This window comes from Panulirus ornatus, chromosome 27 (assembly GCF_036320965.1).
Source record: "Panulirus ornatus isolate Po-2019 chromosome 27, ASM3632096v1, whole genome shotgun sequence".
Lineage (NCBI taxonomy): Eukaryota > Metazoa > Arthropoda > Malacostraca > Decapoda > Palinuridae > Panulirus > Panulirus ornatus.
This window is the reverse complement of record NC_092250.1, coordinates 441938-461915: the sequence shown is the minus strand read 5'-3', so window position 1 is coordinate 461915 and position 19978 is coordinate 441938. Positions and strand designations below refer to the sequence as shown.

At 45.7% G+C, this 19978-nt stretch overlaps 1 long non-coding RNA gene across 1 annotated transcript in view; it reads right to left on the bottom strand.

Moving 5' to 3' along the window:
- Positions 1–2334: 2334 nt before the first annotated feature.
- The window catches only part of LOC139757508 (uncharacterized), an 89563-nt gene continuing 71919 nt past the window's right edge, over positions 2335–19978 (bottom strand). The window contains exons 2-3 of the long non-coding RNA XR_011714644.1: positions 12746–12920; positions 2335–2445 (exon numbers count right to left, since the gene is read on the bottom strand). This is a non-coding gene — a long non-coding RNA (uncharacterized lncRNA). The remainder of the gene's footprint in view (positions 2446–12745; positions 12921–19978) is intronic.

Below are 19978 nucleotides of genomic sequence, written 5' to 3'. Positions count from 1 at the left end.
GACATAACCACCCTGTTAGCCGTGAAGTGTCTGTTCAAGTTGTACGTAAAGTATTGAAGTGAAATCCTGGTTTGTTTGCTGTTAGAACTCACCCTGTTTCCCCCCCTCCTCCTAAGTGGTGAAATGCCAGGGTAAAAGGGTTGTTAGGAAGGTGTTAGGTCGTGGTTAGAGAGTGGCTGATGGTTGGGGGTAAACTACGTTCCAAGGTGGTTACATTGTTCACCTTAAATGGTGTGGGGAATTATATAGACTGAAAATACATTTGTAAAAATTCTACACTGGATTTCAGCTTTGTCGATTCGAAATGTTCTGTATGGCTATTTAACATGTTTAATACGTGCAGTGTTTACAGTTCATGTTAATGTTTATGGCTTTAACTGGAATGTTTTATTGATAATCTAAAGTCATACAAGATGCAGATTTTGTCTAATGTGTGGAAATATGAATGAACATCTGGGTCATTAAAAGGGGGGCATGTGAATGCTTCGTATCACACAGCGCTTAGATGTATGGTAAGTATAGTTTGATGTGTGTGGGGTTGGCTATATGGGGATGTTTAAAAGCCTTTCAATTGCCAGGGTCGTTAAGGCTGACGTCAAAGTGTGATTAAGAACCAGCTGTGAAACTTGTCTTCTCTATATATCATTCTCGTGTTTGAGGGATAATTCCAAGACCCAATATATATACATTCGTGAAGACCCAATATATATACATTCGTGGTGTACCATGTGGGCCATGAGATTTGAGGTCTTATGTGTGAAAGCATTTCATTCTACTTTAGAACTTTGCTAAGTGTTCTGGTTAGGTATGTGAAAAGAAAAAGTCAAATATCATGGCAATATCTATATCTATATCTTTTGTCTATATATATTTGTATTTAAAACCTTGAGGTCTTATATAGCATGGTACCTTGCGATAGTGTTTTGATAGTGATGGTAGACTACATCATGTGTGTCCATGAGGAGGAGCTAGGGTGTGACTTTGTCTCTTGGAGGGCAAGAAGTATGCAGCTGGTACTTTGCTGGGTTTGGACTGTAATCACTCATAAGTGTGTCACAGAGTACGTCTGCGACGAGATTACGAATGTATATAGATATATATATATTTTTTTTTCAGGAGTGGCTGCCATGATATAGGGCGAGGGGGGGGATATGCTGTCTTAGGGGGTCGTCTCCATCATGTACGTCCTTGGGGAGGAAGGAAGTAGTGGGGTGGGGGGTTGTTTGGTGAGTTGGTTTAGTCATACATGATTATCGCGTCACGTGAGAGGCTGTCAGGGCGTGTTTAATGTGCATTACGAACTCTTAAAGAGAGTCAGAGAGAGAGAGAGAGAGAGAGAGAGAGAGAGAGAGAGAGAGAGAGAGAGAGAGAGAGAGAGCGTCATGTTGACTAGACCACGAGTTTGGGTGGGTTAGACCCCGCCCTCTTTGTGTTAAGGTCCTTCTAAGAAGCTTCTATCCTAGGCTTGCTACTGTGGTGTGTGGAGGGTCATTTGCCACTGCGTTAGTTCATGGGGCGTCTGTCTGACCTGCCCCGTTGGGTTAGGCGTCGCATTTGGTTATGCGAGATGGAATTGGTGTGCCCTTTACAATCCTCCAAATGGAAGTTATATTATGTAGGGATGATGATGGCTCGAGCGTACTTTGTTCAGTGATAGCGAATTTGTTTATTGTTTTTTTGTTTTTGTTTTTGCTTTCCCTTTTGGTTATAAACGCCTCGTGTTTCTCATGTCTTTCTTCTCGCTCGCCTTACCCTGCTCCTGCGTGGAGCGCAGCCTAGTGGGCAGATGCAGGAGTGTGGTAAAGGAGGGTGACGTGGGGTTACACAGACACATGGTGGTCATTTGCGTTTGTATGACACTGGAGAATTTTTCTGTTCATCTTCTGGCTAACCCATCCATTCTGTGTCCAGTGAGCGTCGTGAGATGGATATGGAGACAGATGGATAACAGCTAGACACTTAGAATAGATATATAAGATACGCCTGGAGTGGTTATATATATATATATATATATATATATTATATATATATATATATATATATATATATATATATATATATAAATATATATATATATATATATATATATATATATATATATATATATATATTTATATATATATATATATATATATATATATATATATATATATATATATATATATATATATATATATATATATATAGCAGGTGGGATTGCAAGAATTATTAATTTTTTTTAGAAAATTGAGAAATTCTAACCAGGAAGGCTATGCTTCTAGGAACTTTGTAAAATAATTTTATTTTAGAAATGGGTCCATTTATTTTTCCAGGGGGCCATTAAGATAGCTTGAATATTTATAAATATTATTTATTTATTTTGACTGTCGAATAGCTTTTCTAACCCACACTTTTCAACAAGGCAGTTCGACATGTTAGCCAGGCAGTAAGGGTCGTTCCGTCATGCTGAAAAAGAAAAAAATAAGGAATAAGAGAAAAATTACATTTCCCACTCAACCATGTTACATTTTCATTGAACTCTAATTTCCCTGTCGGGTTTTAGCCACATGCTGGTCAAATTCATTAATAAAGTGAGGTGATGTATTTCTTTTCTTCTGTATGTTTGAACCATTTGAGTGATTTTGAACTTAGACTAAATTTCATTTGAAGTACAAGGATTAAAATTTATTTAATGCATGGCTTAATGGTTCATTTTGTTTTAGGTCACTTAAATGTAATTTAGAGTCCCGGTTAATTTCATGTGATTTTTTGAAGTTGTGAGAGTACATGATATTAATCACAAAATTTCTTTTTCTGTAAATGCAGTGAAATTACTTTTCGTTATAATCATTGTGGATTACTTTGAGCATTTGTGTAACGTTTTGAAAATTCCGGGGAAAAAAGATGTTTCGGTGTATATATATATATATATATATATATATATATATATATATATATATATATATATATATATATATATATATATATGTCTGTGTCTGTGGACTGTAATTATTCTGTTGCTTCGAATACAACTTCATTTTCTAGTTATGGTAAATATACCTTGTGAGAAATGATTACATAATATTCGTGTATATTGTAACTGGAATTATTTTGCAATTCCCTTCACTGTGACAATGTAATCCCAGGGTAACATAAATTGTTATATTTTTATTAAGCTGTTGATCTTGTTCGTAGTTTAGATGTCTATTATGTATGGATGTTTCTTAAATTGATTTTGGGAATATTCGCGCACGACGGTATATACGACGCTTGAACACGACGGTATACGACCCTTGAGCACGACGGTATATACGACGCTTGAACACGACGGTATACGACCCTTGAGCACGACGGTATATACGACCCTTGAACACGACGGTATACGACCCTTGAGCACGACGGTATATACGACGCTTGAACACGACGGTATACGACCCTTGAACACGACGGTATATACGACGCTTGAACACGACGGTATACGACCCTTGAGCACGACGGTATATACGACCCTTGAACACGACGGTATACGACCCTTGAGCACGACGGTATATACGACCCTTGAACACGACGGTATATACGACGCTTGAACACGACGGTATATACGACCCTTGAACACGACGGTATACGACCCTTGAACACGACGGTATACGACCCTTGAACACGACGGTATACGACCCTTGAACACGACGGTATACGACCCTTGAACACGACGGTATACGACCCTTGAACACGACGGTATACGACGCTTGAACACGACGGTATATACGACCCTTGAACACGACGGTATATACGACCCTTGAACACGACGGTATATACGACGCTTGAACACGACGGTATACGACCCTTGAACACGACGGTATATACGACCCTTGAACACGACGGTATACGACCCTTGAACACGACGGTATACGACCCTTGAACACGACGGTATACGACGCTTGAACACGACGGTATACGACGTTTGAAGACGACGGTATACGACGCTTGAACACGACGGTATATACGACCCTTGAACACGACGGTATATACGACCCTTGAACACGACGGTATATACGACGCTTGAACACGACGGTATACGACCCTTGAACACGACGGTATATACGACCCTTGAACACGACGGTATACGACGTTTGAAGACGACGGTATACGACCCTTGAGCACGACGGTATACGACCCTTGAGCACGACGGTATACAACCCTTGAACACGACGGTATATACGACCCTTGAGCAAACAGGACGACACGACATTTGAGTACAACGGCAATACCCATGAGGCCCGGTGCTTCGGCCCGTTGCGCGCACGTCGTAACGACCATCAATATATACGATGGTCTGGTTATTGACCGCGTCCTCAGTGAAAGGTCAGGTCATAACCAACGTACGTAAACAAAAGGGGTCGCGCTCAATCAACAAGTCGTGCGTTGCGACGTCCAAAAATCAAACTGAAATGACATAGATTTTTTTTTTGAATTAACAGTCGAGTGTTTTGGTTGAAACTATGAGATTATTAGACCTGTTGTTATTACAAGCCTTCCTTGTAATGTGGGGGGACTTTAACGACTCCTTCTTTAATCACCCCATCCGTAGTTCTAGAGGGTTCCATTTCGCCAACGTACATATATATATATATATATATATATATATATATATATATATATATATATATATATATATATATATATATATATATTTTTTTTATCGGCGTCTCCCAAATCGCTATGGTTGTAGAACAACAACAACAACAACAACACCCCCCCCCCTCACAACACCCCCCACCCCCCCTCCTCTTCCCCCACCACCACCACCACAACCCTAAGTTTCACAGACCGTGTTTCCTTATTAGTGAATAGAATGAAGAGGAGTTGTGTAGTGTTGGTGGAGAGAATCGAGACCCCCATCTCTCTCCATAACATTATGGTGGTGTGTGTGTGTGGCTTGATAGATGGGATATATATATATATATATATATATATATATATATATATATATATATATATATATATATATATATATATAAATATATATATATATTGGAAAGGATCACAATTTTGCGCGTGTCTCCCCTGATGTGATTATTACACGAAAGTGCACTTGGGAACTTTTCGTGTTTCATTTTCCCCGTGGACTCATAGGAATATATATATATATATATATATATATATATATATATATATATATATATATATATATATATATATATATATATATATATTCCTGGGTCTAATGCTAGAAATAGCGTCTAATCTTAGCACGGGGAGACAGACAAGGAAGAGGCTACACACACACACACACACAGTATGTGTTATTTCCCCGTAAGAGGCTACATACACACACACACACACACACACAGTATGTGTTATTTCCCCGTAAGAGGCTACATACACACACACACACACACACACTGTGTTATTCCCCCGTAAGAGGCTACACACACACACACACACACACACACACACACACACACACACTATGTGTTATTCCCCCGTAAGAGGCTACACACACACACACACACACACACACTCACACACACACACACACACACACACTATGTGTTATTCCCCCGTAAGAGGCTACACACACACACACACACACACACTCACACACACACACACACACACACACGCACGCACAGTATGTGTTATTCCCCCGTAAGAGGCTACACACACACACACACACACACACTCACACACACACACACACACACACACGCACGCACAGTATGTGTTATTCCCCCGTAAGAGGCTACACACACACACACACACAAACACACACACACACACACACACTATGTGTTATTCCCTTGTAAGAGGCTACACACACACACACAGTATGTGTTATTCCCCCGTAAGAGGCTACACACACACACATAGTGTTATCCCCCCGTTATTTTCCGTGTTATGTTCATACTGCTGTGCTCCTGACTTTAAACCTAAACACGCTGGTTCAATGATCGCTGAGATGTGCGCTCGCGGTTGCCGGCCAACCACTTTAACCCGGCCATTTTTGCACCGCGGTGTGTGTGTGTGTGTGTGTGTGTGTGTGTGTGTGTGTCGGTTGTATATATATATATATATATATACTGCTCTTTGTATAATCGTCTATAGGGTGCGAAGGAGGGTAAGGTGTGTGTGTGTGTTTGAGTGTGTGTGTGTGTCATAGGGCGAAGGCGAGTTCCGTGGCGTCCAGCAGACCCAGGTTGTAAAAAAAAAGATTGAGAACGGTAAATGGGGTAGGTGGCGCGACGTGGGCAATGCCTGAGAGAGACAAGTATGTGCGGTATTTTCGCTATGCTAATGTCGGCCAGGGATTCCAGCTTCCCATTTTCTTTTTTTTTTTTTTTTTTTTTTTTTTTTTTACGGCGAAGTCATTTGACGAGCGCGCTTCATCTCTTCTGCTGCTCCTCCTTCGGCACACGGTTCTCAGAGAGAGAGGTGTGTGTGTGTTGTGTGTGTGTGTGTGTGTGTGTGTGTGTGATGGGTGTGTGGGGTGTGTGTGTGTGTGTCAGCATTGGCTATAGTCCTTCCTTCATTGCTGACGGTGGGTTTTGGGGAGCGTCTGTGGGGGAAGGGGGGGTCTGGGCTGACGTAGGGGGGGAGGGAGGGGCTTAGGCTGACGTGGGGGGAGGGGGGGCGGCCCTAGGCTGACGTGGGGGGGGAGGGGGGTTAATGTTAACAAGGAGAGTTGGGGGGGGTGGTTAGGTTAGGCGATTTCACCAGACCATATACCGAAACTGGCCAATGGGCTGCGGGCCCGCGTGACGTCATCGCTTCGGAAGAGGGGGGGGGGCGGAGTTGTCGTTGTTGTTGTTGTTGTTGTTTTTTCCCATAAAGTTAACCTTATGATCCCATACATTCGTCGTCCCCCCCCCCCCCCTCGCCCCTCATTCATCATAAGAAGAAACACTAAATAAACCAACCCTCCCCCTACCCTCCTTCCCCTTCCCTCCTCTCCCCTCCTCTCTCTCTCTCTCCCACACACACACACACACACACACACACACACACACACACACACACACACACACACATACCCCAGGCTGGGTGGCTAGACAACCCAGAAGTGGGGGAGGAGGGGAGGGGAGGGAGAGAAAAAGCTCTCCTCCTCCTCCTCCTCCTCCTCCTCCTCTTCCTCCTCCTCCTCCCCCCCTCTCCCTTACACCCCCCTCCTCCCCCCACACATACTCAGAGGGGGGGGAGGGAGGATTGCAGAGAAAAGCTTGTGGCGGGGGGGGGGGGGTGATGAAGACATAGGGCAAGAAGAGGGTCGGAGTGAGTTGGGGGGTCGAGGGTGGCGAGCGAGTGAGCGGGAGATTAAAAACGAAACCAAACTGAGTGAACCATAGATGGGAGGAATTTTCCATATTGCTGCAGCGCTTAAACCCCCCCCCCCCCCCACCACCACCACCGGTGAGAGAGAGAGAGAGAGAGAGAGAGAGAGAGAGAGAGAGAGAGAGAGAGAGAGAGAGAGAGAGAGAACGGCTCGCCTGAGCCGCCCCCGGAGTGTAGACAGTTGGGGTTACAGGTTTTTCATTCTTTAGCGTAGCGGTTCGTCCTCCTCCAGCAGGCACACAGAGGGAGAGAGAGAGAGAGAGAGAGAGAGAGAGAGAGAGAGAGAGAGAGAGAGAGTGGGGGCTGCTGGCTCTCGGGGTCTCCTACGCTTCCAACCCAAACACCCCCCTCCACCCACCCCCTACTCCACCCCTCTCTCTCTCCACCCACCCCTCCCTCTCCCTCTCCCTCCCTCCATCCCCTCCCTCCCCTCCAACGACTCCATGCCCACCTCCATAACTGTTTGGTAAACAGCCACCACCACTGACGCCTCTCTCTCTCTCTCTCTCTCTCTCTCTCTCTCTCTCTCTCTCTCTCTCTCTCTCTCTCTCTCTCTCTCTCCATACCGCTACTAAACTAGAGATAAAACGAAAGAAGAAAAAGAAGAATGAATCGAACGAGGAGGAAGATATATATATATATATATATATATATATATATATATATATATATATATATATATATATATACATACGCATCCCATCCCCCATACCCAGCACCGCAGAGGACCTCGTTACACACACACACACACACACTGAATTTTAACCCATCCTCCTCCCTCCACCTTCCCTCCTCCCTCCATCCCTCCGTCCCTGGCGGATAGATAGGGAGGGACTGTTCTCCTAGGACGACTTTACGTATCGGCGCCTAGCCTCCTCCTCACCTCCTCGAGGAAGAGGAAGAGGATGAGGAGGAGGAGGAGGAAGAGGATGAGGAGGAGGAGGATGAGGAGGAGGATGAGGAGGAAGAGGATGAGGAGGAGGAGGATGAGGATGGGTGCTGAGCGCCTACCCGAACGAAGGAATGTTATCGAGGTTAAGGGTGTAAAAAAGTTCGGGCCAGACGGTGGAACGCACTCGGGCTCACTTTCTCCCCCCGCGCAGCGCGGCACCGCATTCCGTACCACACTTTGTTTGTGTGCGTGCAAACCTCCCTCACCCTCACCCTCCCTCACCCTCCCTCCCTCCCTGGAGGAGGAGGAGGATGGAGGAGGAAGGAGGAGTCTTCTTCTTCTTCTTCTTCTTCTTCTTCTTCTTCTTCTTCTTCTTCTTCTTCTTCCACTGTGCTCAAGCGAAAACTGAGGCGGGAAGAAATTCCTCAGTGAGTGAGTGAGGCACAGTTACATTGATGTATTAAATAGCAAACGTTTTTTTTTTTTTTTTCTTTTTTTCTTCCTCTTCCCCCCTCCCTCCCCCCCACACTATAACGAATAGCATATGACTTGACTAATGCTAGTAGTTACGGGATTTATATATATATATATATATATATATATATATATATATATATATATATATATATATATATATATATATATTATAAGTATGGTGGAAGTCTACAAGTTCTTGTGGGTTGAGTACTGTCGTCTTGTGTTTCATTCCCTCCCCATCCCCTGCCCCACCCCTCTTGTGATCTCTATATTTATTTATTTCATTTATTGATGTATTTAATGTTCAGCGCTGAGGATGGGCCGGTAGCATCTCATTAATGGACTTTCATGATATTAATCATTATCCAATTTCGGTTTTTCTCTTCGCCTGGATCGTGAATTCACTCACACTCGAAGTGGAATTAGAAAGTACATGCAGTGGTTCTCGCTTGGCTGAACGAGGACCAGACGTGTGTGTGTGTGTGTGTGTGTGTGTGTGTGTGTGTGTGTGTGTGTGTGTGAGAGATGACTTAGTATTGATAGTCGGGGTAAAGGGTGTTGGGAACCCCCACCCCATGTGTTTATGTGTAAGTGTCGTGTTTGTATGTGTTATATGTGTGTGTGTTGTGTTTGTGTGTGTATATGTGTGTGTGTGTGTGTGTGTGTGTGTGTGTGTGTATATGTGTGTGTGTAATATGTGTGTGTTGTGTGTGTGTATGTTATGTATGTGTGCATGTTATGTGTGTGTGTGTGTGTGTGTGTGTGTGTGTATTTGTTGATGTTTTGTACGTCAGATATATTTTATGTGATGCTGTAAAGACAGCGATTATATCGCCTGGTTCAGCAGAATTTCGCTACACTTATGACAAGAGATGTCGATAAATAGATAACTGTTTGCTTGCCTCCGCTACATGACGGCCATGTCTTCATGTTTTCCTTTGAATCTCTATATATCTAAAACTCTGTAAGTAAATATGTGTAGTGTCGTGTTTGATTTACATTACAGTTTAAAAGTTACCTACCGCTCGCTGTCTTTTCCCGGTTAAACGGCCCATATTAATTGAGACGATATATATATATATATATATATATATATATATATATATATATATATATATATATATATATAACCTATTTCATGTGTGGCGGGGTGGCGACGGGAATGGATGAAGGCAGCGAGTGTGAATATGTACATGTGTATATATATATGTATATGTCTATATATATTTATGTATACGTTGAAATGTATATGTGCGTGTGGGGAAGTTTATGTATATACATGTGTATGTGGGTGGGTTAGGCCATTCCTCGTCAATTTCCTCGCGCTCCCTCGCTAACGCGGGAGACGGCGATTAGGTATAATAGAATGAACAAAATGAAAACCCAAACCTTAGTGATTATTGATGCCTGAGGTGAAAGATTATAGAAAAAGAAATATGACTTTGAGACTATTTGAGGCCGTGGAAGTCTTGGCCGGTATTACAGATAGGTTAGAGACAGGGGTGAACTGAGAGGGAGAGAGAGAGAGAGAGAGAGAGAGAGAGAGAGAGAGAGAGAGAGAGAGAGAGAGAGAGAGAGAGAGAGAGAGAGAGGAGGGAGGCACAAGTGGGCGGATGAGGACAGGGGCAATATCCGAACATGAGGGTCACCGGAAGTTCAGGGATGAAGGACGTTGGTGGCTCCCCCCGGATGTCGCCTGGGGGAGGGAGGAGGGTAAGGGGAGGGAGGGGGGAGCCCCTCACGTCTGGTGGTGAGGGGAGAGGGTAGGGGTAGGGGTGGGGGTGTTGGTGGTCGTCGTGTCTGGTGGTGAGGGAGAGGTTAGGAGAGGGGGTGTGGTCATGTCTGGTGGTGAGGGGGTGTGGGATGAGGGTATTGTCTGGTGGTGAGGGGAAGGTCATGTCATGTGAGGGGAAGGTCATGTCTGATGGTGGGGGTGGGTTATGTGATGAAGGGGGGAGGGGTGGGTGGGGGTAGTCATGTTATGCTGGTGTGATGGAGGAAGGTCATGTCTGATGGTGAATTGGAGAGACATGTCTTGTGGTGAGGAGGAGAGGAGAGGGGGGGGTGGGGGGGATGTCATGTCTGATGGTGAAAGATTGAGTCATATCTGGGGTTGGGGGAGGGAGTCATGTCTTATGGTGAGGGGGGAGGGGAGGAGGGGGAGGGGACGGAGTGTCATGTCTCTTGGTGTAGGGGGCGAAGGAATGTTTTGATGCATAGGGAGATGGGGGAGGGGAAGGGGAAGATGGGGGAGGGGAAGGGGAAGATGGGGGAGGGAGGAGGGGGATTGTGAGGTCAGTCTTTGATGAATGGGGAAGAGGGAGTACCCAAGTGTCATGGGTGGGGAGGGAGGGGAAATGTTTAATGGGGTTACCCTGGGGTGAGGGGTGAGGGGGGAAGAACAGAACAGTGTCTTGTGGGTGGTGGATGGGGCGGAAGGGGAGTATATGATGGGAAAAGGAAGGGGGCGTGTCTGATGGAGCGGGAGGGAAGATTAGAGAGGTGGGGTTCGTATCTGATTGGAGGCCGAGTGGAGGAGTTAGCCTGATTTTGGAGGGAGGAGTGGGAGACCGTTTGAAGGAGGAGGCAGTGAGAGGCACTGCAGTGGTGAGAGGCAGTAAGAGACAGAGAGGCACCTTGAAAATGGCAGTGGCGCGAGGTGCACCATCGGAAGACTGATGTGAAGTAATGAGGGAGAGGAAGGCTGGCGGGAGTGAGGAGGCGAGCGAGGCGAAGGTGTTGTCTCCCTCCTGACGGAGGAGGAAGAGGGTGGTAGCTCTGGGACGTCAGGTGTGTGTGTGTCTGTGTCTGTGTGTACTGCCTGGTGGAGCGTTAAGACCGTATGATAACATAGCATTTGGACTTCGTCCGAGGGGTGGGGTTTGATGGATGACGCCTCGCCGTTTTACCCTAAGTCGTAAGGGGTCGCTCGGACACACACATATGGTGTCGTAGCTACGTGGGTCGAGCGGTTGCGTCTCCTCGCTGGCACTCGAATGTTCCAGCGATCAAAACTATAGTGAGGAAAAAAGAGGAACCCCGTGCCTACCATCTCCGTTGGCCTGTTGGTTTAAGGGGGGCGCGTCCGTCCCTCCTCTCTCTCTCTCTCTCTCTCTCTCTCTCTCTCTCCTCTCTCTCTCTCTCTCTCTCTCTCTGCCCTTACGTAGGCCGGAACCCGTGGTCCAGTTCTTCCACCAAGGACCTCTCTCTCTCTCTCTCTCTCTCTCTCTCTCTCTCTCTCTCTCGTAACCACGTAGTTCTGTGGTACGTGTGGTGATGGGGCTCGTCGGTCCCCGGAGGCATGGGAGTGACTGGTGGGAATGGTGTCATGTGTGTGTGTGTGTGTGTGTGTGTGTTTGTGTGTACGTACTCGCACACCGTTCACCCTTTTCAGGTGACGGGATAATATAGATGAGTAAAAAAAAATAGACGAAGGGTGATTTAAGGAGGATCAAGTTTGTCTTCGTGTGGTGTTGGGTGAGGTTGGAACGGAGTGGAAGAAGGAGTTGAAACAGTTTCGAGTCTCAAGAGAGGTAAGAGTCTGCGCAAGTGATGGGGTAAATCTAAGCTTTGATTGATGGGGTACGTAGTGGATTTACCCATTCCCGTAGCCTCATGCCCTTGTCCCAGCGGTGGTTGCTTGATGAAGACACTCGACCCCTCTAATTGCCTTCAATACATGATTACCAATGCCTTTTACATATGCTAATTTTTGTATCAGTTCCTCACGGTGCCGTAACATAGATACACTCCATATTCACATCTGTAGGCAAGCTTGACGCTACAATCACCCACTGTTTTAATACCTTCACTTACCACAAAATACTCTTGGCTAATTGGTATCATTAGAGGTATACGTTGATAAGATCATGTCAGTAATTGGGAAATGTGAGGTTGTTGTATACTGGAACACTTTACGTAAGGAGGTGTGTAGGTGTATGATGTATGGCAGGAAGTAGAAGTGTCGTGGCTTACGTCTTTCTGTATCAATACCAGGGTTTTGTTTACATTTTCCTGTCCCTTCGTGTTGACATGAACCATTTATTGATTATTGCTCCTCGGTGTTACCAGACTCCGCCTGCAGTGAGGTGACGTCGCGAGTGGATAGAGGCCACCTTCAGGGAATGTGCGTCATCGTCTGCTGACGAAGGTGAGTGCTCTATCGTCGAAGACCCTCTCACTCCAAAGGGATCCATCATTTCCCGTGCTACTGGACGTAGCTCCTCCTTGGAGACAGAAGCTCCTGGAAGAAAAAGAAAAAGGGGGAGGGGGAGTGTGTATTTCTAGAGTAACTCCAGGACCCTTTTCAGAGAAAAAGGGGGACCTGGGGATAAAAAAAAAAACAGGACCCCATTTCAAGAAAGGGGTCCTAGGGGATAAAAAAACAGGACCCCTTTCTTACCCCTTTCAAGAAAGGGGTCCTGGAGGGGATACTACTTAAAGGTAAATGGTTGGTTCCTTCTCCATTTGCGTCCCCCACTCCGTTACCTCCTTGTTGGCCACCTCACCGCTGCTCATTCGCTATAAAGGCCATTACGAAATGTGTCGTAACGCTACCCACTTCTCATGTGACAGAGGCTCAGTTTCTATCAAATACTTGGCACATTTTGCCTTATAGTCTCCCTTTCCTCACACGCTTTGCTCCTCTCGTAATGTAGACTCGTGTATGTATACATATTTTTTTTCGCGTTCTGGTCTCCGACTAGTGTCGGAGGTCCTCCTCAGGTATACTCAGTGTCGGAAGGTCCTCCTCAGGTATACTCAATGTCGGAGGTCCTCCTCAGGTACTAGTGTCGGAGGTCCTCCTCAGGTATACTCAATGTCGGAGGTCCTCCTCAGGTGCTAGTGTCGGAGGTCCTCCTCAGGTGCTAGTGTCGGAGGTCCTCCTCAGGTATACTCAGTGTTGGAGGTCTTCCTCAGGTATACTCAGTATCGGAGGTCCTCCTCAGGTATACTCAGTGTCGGAGGTCCTCCTCAGGTATACTCAGTGTCGGAGGTCCTCCTCAGGTATACTCAGTGTCGGAGGTCCTCCTCAGGTACTAGTGTCGAAGGTCCTCCTCAGGTATACTCAATGTCGGAGGTCCTCCTCAGGTACTAGTGTCGGAGGTCCTCCTCAGGTACTAGTGTCGGAGGTCCTCCTCAGGTATACTCAATGTCGGAGGTCCTCCTCAGGTATACTCAGTGTCGGAGGTCCTCCTCAGGTATACTCAGTGTCGGAGGTCCTCCTCAGGTACTAGTGTCGGAAGGTCCTCCTCAGGTACTAGTGTCGGAGGTCCTCCTCAGGTACTCAGCACCCTCAGGCACTTACCTCCTCCTCGGTGACACGTGTGTGTGTTCCATCTTGAGTGCTGGGTGGTGACCACCCTACCCCCTATTTTCTTCCCAAGTGGAGATCCATGAATGACTGGAAGGTGGGTGTTATTTTTTTTCCCAGTTCCTGGGACTCTGCTCCCGTACGTGTGAGGACGCCCATCTCGTCCTCTGTGGCGTCTCGTACCACGACTGATTCTGACACCAGGGGCGCCGCCCGCCGCCCGCCCTCGGTAGAGCGGAGAGGACGTGGTTGTTCGCTCATTACAGCGGAGAGGACTTGGTTGCTCACTCATTGGAGCGGAGAGGACGTGGTTGTTCGCTCATAGTAGCGCGGCGATGACGTGGTTGTTCATTCATTAGAGCGGAGAGGACGTGGTTGTTCGCTCATAGTAGCGCGGCGATGACGTGGTTGTTCATTCATTAGAGCGGAGAGGACGTGGTTGTTCGCTCATAGTAGCGCGGAGAGGACGTGGTTGTTCGCTCATAGTAGCGCGGAGATGACGTGGTTGTTCGCTCATAGTCGAGCGGAGAGGACGTGGTTGTTCACTCATAGTAGAGCGGAGAGGACGTGGTTGTTCACTCATAGTAGAGCGGAGAGGACGTGGTTGCTCACTCAGAACAGCGGAGAGGACGTGGTTGTTCACTCGTATAACAGCGGATGGGATGTGGTTGTTCACTCATATCGGAGAGGACGTATTATTATTATCATTATTATTATAGTTATTATTATTATTATTATTATTATTATTATTATTATTATTATTATTATTATTGTTGTTGTTGTTGTTGTTGTTGTTGTTGTTTTTTGCCATAATTCAAAGATTGATTATCGAAATTCATTTGCAAGCAATGCGTGACTTACAGTCGGCCATTTTGTGAACGTTCTGTGTAACGTACACTGATAAACAACAGCATAGACACAATGGCATAGACACAGAGGGCATAGACACAGTGGCATAGACACAGAGAGTATAGACACAGAGAGCATAGACACAGTGGCATAGACACAGAGAGTATAGACACAGAGAGCATAGACACAGTGGCATAGACACAGTGGCATAGACACAGTGGCATAGACACAGTGGTAAGGACCCCATGTGTATAACACGGAGGGCCCAGTTACCTCGTCACCACTGGAGCGCCACTGTTGTTGAACCACCTATAGCGCTCATGAAAATCCCTTCTGATACTTTTTATATAAGTTTGAAATCCTGATGTCTGTTGTCAAATGATATAAGATAAAAGTAAGATGTCTATAGGGTCGATTTACATACCAGATACAAAAATGAAGTTCTTTATGGCTAGAAATTAAATCATGGTGTAGCAGACTCTTCTCTCCCCCTGGTGGGAGAGTGAGGAGGTGTCATGGTTTTGCGGTAGACCTGCTCTCACTGGCCGCTTCCTGTGTTGGCATGGTATGAAACCTAACCGACAAGGACTCAACCCTCGCGCCAGGTAATGAGATATAGCGCGCGCATGCTCGCACTTCGACGTCATCTCTCCTGCATAGGTGTGTGTGTGTGTGTGTGTGTGTCTGTGGGGTAGGGTGAAGTAGAGGGGATATCTAGTGTAAGAGGAGGAGGAGGAGGGGGGGAATTTGGAGAGGGGGTGGGAGTGTTGGTGGTGGTGGTGATTTACCCCCTTCTTCTTCCTCCCCTCCCTCCCTCCCTCCCTCCCTCCCTCCCTCCCTCCCTCCCTCCCTCCCTCCCTCTCCCATCGGCGGTGTGGCACATACCTGCGGTCCACGCCAATCATCCCCCCCCCCTCCCTCTCCTCCTTCCCTCCTTCCCTCCCTCTCTCCCTCCCTCCCTCACAGTCACATTGGAGAGGGAGGGGAGGTAGATGTTGAAGAAGGGAGGGAGTAGAAAATAGAAATCAACGACTACCTCCACCACCACCACCACCACCACCACCACCACCGGTGTAGTGATCTCCAACAGACAGTGTTGGAGAGAACAGACCTCCAGTACGATAAAGATTGAGGAAAAAAAGGAAAGAATAATAAGTCAGGGGCTAATACCAAATTCAGACACCCGTGATATATACGTTCGAAAATCACACGCGAAGAAGACTGAATCTGTCTTCAACAAGCTTGTGGAGGGGTTTAGTTAATGTCTAAACCCACCACAACAGGTGTAGACCACTGTTTTCCCCCCACTTCTAACTTGACCGTATATAGATATCTAGGACGTCCCCCGTTTTCTAGTAGATGTCTGTTAGTTATTTAGAGGGGGGGTTTTACACAAAGGACGAAAGGTACGAACAATCCCGTCTTCAAAACCCAATTTGAAAATGACCCGACCCTTTGAAAGAACCTACAATACACGGGAGTGAAATGATAATGGTATATTACCCTTTTCAAAGGTCTTCGCCATCTTGTCATTATTTGCCACGCACCCTTTTAAGAAGTTATCGGTACGAAACATACATACGATTAGTTAACGCTTCAAGTGGATGTGTGTGTGTGTGTAGAAGGTAAGTAAGATTCACTGATGGTGGTAGAGTCAGTATGTCTTTGGCAAAGTAGGTGAACCACCTCTGCATTTCTAATCGCTCTAGAAGAGAGAGAGGAGGAAGGTGTGGAAGTGTAGTAGCGATCGCCTGAGACATTGGAATGAACTATTCAGTTGTACACAGAGACATTGGAATGAACTATTCGCTTGTACACAGAGACATTGGAATGAACTGTAACAAGGGGGACACAATCAAGGCTTTTGAAGAAAGTATGGACAAGCGGCCACAAGTGTGAATCGTTACATGCTGGACATACCTATATTTAACCCAAGATATTCGCTTTAATGTCTTCCACTACGAATTTTCCTCCGTAATAATGACCCCTGAGCATGGCAACGTCTTCAGCATTCCCCCTTCGCTTCCAGGGGTCCCACAAGGTAGCGCCCTGGCACCACCACATATTAATTCCTTACGCCAGTCGACACTCCACTCTCACAACAAGGGACTTGCGTACATTCGCCTACAGAGGAACGCAGCCCTTGATACATCGTCACGCTGTGTCGTTAGATGCGTGCGGACGAAGAAGCAGGGATGCAAGGGACTTGCGTACATTCTTCTACAGAGGAACGCAGCCCTTGATACATCCTCACACTGTGTCGTTAATTGCGTGCGGACGAAGAAGCGGGTATGCCAGGGACTGGACAATTGGACAAGAAACATTAAGTTTCACAATGGTGGGTCTTAAGGGGGAATCAAACTTGGCCCCCCCTTCCCTCCTGTAGCAGCATCTTAAGAGATGTAGAAATGTTAGGCCATAAATTAACAGTCGAGGTGTTTTAAGACGATTTTAACCAGAGAGTTAACATGGGGTGGAGTCTATCCTCGACAGAGAAAGGGGTGTTAAAACCCTCACATCTGATGTGGAAGAAGACTTTGAGCCATCGTAAGCAGAAGGTAGTGAGAATATACAGTAGCTGGCCCTGAGCGTGCTATGATATATCCCCCTGCCCCACACACACACACTCAAAACACCGAACGACACTCAAACACCGAACGACTTTCCTCCAAACGAGACAACAAACCACGTACCGCTTGTTAACAGGCGATCACACACCAGCTATTTAGCATTTAGACTTTGGAATAGTACCCTCCTCGAAGGGGGACAGGACTCGAGCCCCATTGGTAAAGGCTGCATCAAATTCATATTCTGTAAATTGGGCGTCGCAATTACCCCCATTTGGTTATCATAAATTGGGTAAATTACTGTGTCTCGATATTTTTTTTTTTATAGAAATTCTATCTTAGTCGTAAGTAAAGCGAGCCGGAGTTAGACCTATTGAGCCAGTATCGAACCTCGCCTTTGCAAGGGGTTCAAACGAGATATATTTATTTATTTCTCCTTATCAGTGGTTATCTTTCTTTCTCCTCTCCCCCCCTCGGAGTTTATTTTGTCCCTTTGAAGTCCAGCCATTGGGTTCCTCTCGCTGCCTCCTGCGCCGAAACCCTGGTTTGAAAATGGCCAAGTATTTTGGGATGGTCCAAGTTGGTGGTGATTTTGTACCTTCTGCACCAGCTGTAGGTTTGGGATGGTCCAAGTTGGTGGTGATTTTGTACCTTCTGCACCAGCTGTAGGTTTGGGATGGTCCAAGTTGGTGGTGATTTAGCACCTTCTGCACCAGCTGTAGGTTTGGGATGGTCGAAAAGCTGGTGGTGATTTTGTACCTTCTGCACCAGCTGTAGGTTTGGGATGGTCGAAAAGCTGGTGGTGATTTTGTACCTTCTGCACCAGCTGTAGGTTTGAGGTCTGTCTATTTGTGGGTTTTTATATTACCTTAATATTTAGTCATGCTTTTCCTTCGTTTTGCTTATGAATATATACATAAATCATATATATATATATATATATATATATATATATATATATATATATATATATATATATATTTTATACTTTGTCGCTGTCTCCCGCGTTTGCGAGGTAGCGCAAGGAAACAGACGAAAGAAATGGCCCAACCCCCCCCCCCCCCCATACACATGTATATACATACGTCCACACACACAAATATACATACCTACACAGCTTTCCATGGTTTACCCAAGACGCTTCACATGCCTTGATTCAATCCACTGACAGCACGTCAGCCCCGGCATACCACATATATATATTCTTTTCTTTTTCTTTCGTACTATTCGCCATTTCCCGCGTTAGCGAGGTAGCATTAAGAACAGAGGACTGGGCCTTTGATGGAATATCCTCACCTGGCCCCCTTCTCTGTTCTTTCTTTTGGAAATTAGAAAAAAAAAAAAAAAATATATATATATATATATATATATATATATATATATATATATATATATATATATATATATATATATTCCTATGAGTCCACGGGGGAAAATGAAACACGAAAAGTTCCCAAGTGCACTTTCGTGTCATAATCACATCATCATCAGGGGAGACACAAGAGAGAAATATAACAGTCAGTTGATATACATCGAAGAGACGAAGCTAGGACGCCATTTGGTAAACATATGATTGTCCAAAATATATATATATATACATCAAAAAGGTATACTTAGGTGTTTGTGCAATTCTTAGGTTCTAAATAACCTTTGTGCCAATATGGAGTGGATTGAAATGTATATAAAGAGAATGATGATTAGTATTGGCGACTGGTTAAACATAGATAAAATCATTCGTGTCAGAATTTCTTTATTTGATTATCTATCGATTGATAATTATGATCCGTTAATGACACATCTGTGTTTATTAGAGTCCTAGATTAATTTATACAGGAACCTCACGCCCACCACCCCATTTTCTTCCCATGTGCTCCTTTGCAGACCCACAACGCTGCGCTACGTCCAGCTGCAGGGGAAGGATCGGGGTTCATTCTAGTGTTCACTGGACAAATATTGAACTCCCGGTCATTTAGCCTGCGTAACCCTCCTGCCGGCGGAAGTAGTCCGGTAACACCCGTTTGACTGGCTGAGACATGTACGCACCGAATCACGTCATTGCCTTAGTTTGATTTTGGGGGTTAATTGGTGATTAACGATGGTTGGAGTGAGATGAGTCTGATGACCATGTTTGCAGTGGCGTGCGGTCAGCCAAATTCATCTACGCATTGCCCGGATCCCCAGCTGTGACGCACAAACAGCTTCGACGTGCGTAAAGTGGTTACGCGTGTGTGTGTGTGTGTGTGTCTGCGTATTGCAGGGGTTTGACGCAGATACGTGTGTGTGTGTGTGTGTGTGTGTGTGTGTGTGTGTGTGTGTGTGTGTATTGCAGGAGGTTGACGCAGATATGTGTGTGTATGTGTGTGTGTATGTGTGTGTGTATGTGTGTGTGTGTGTGTGTATGTGTGTGTGTGTGTGTGTGTGTGCGTATTTGCAGGAGGTGCGTAGACAGCGTATGATTGTAGACAAATATCAGGGGTTTGAACTCCACTTATGTGTGTGTCTTGAGAATTTTTTTTTTAGGGGGGGGTAGGTCTCTCTCGCTCTCTGGGGCTGTGTGATAGGTACGACCCC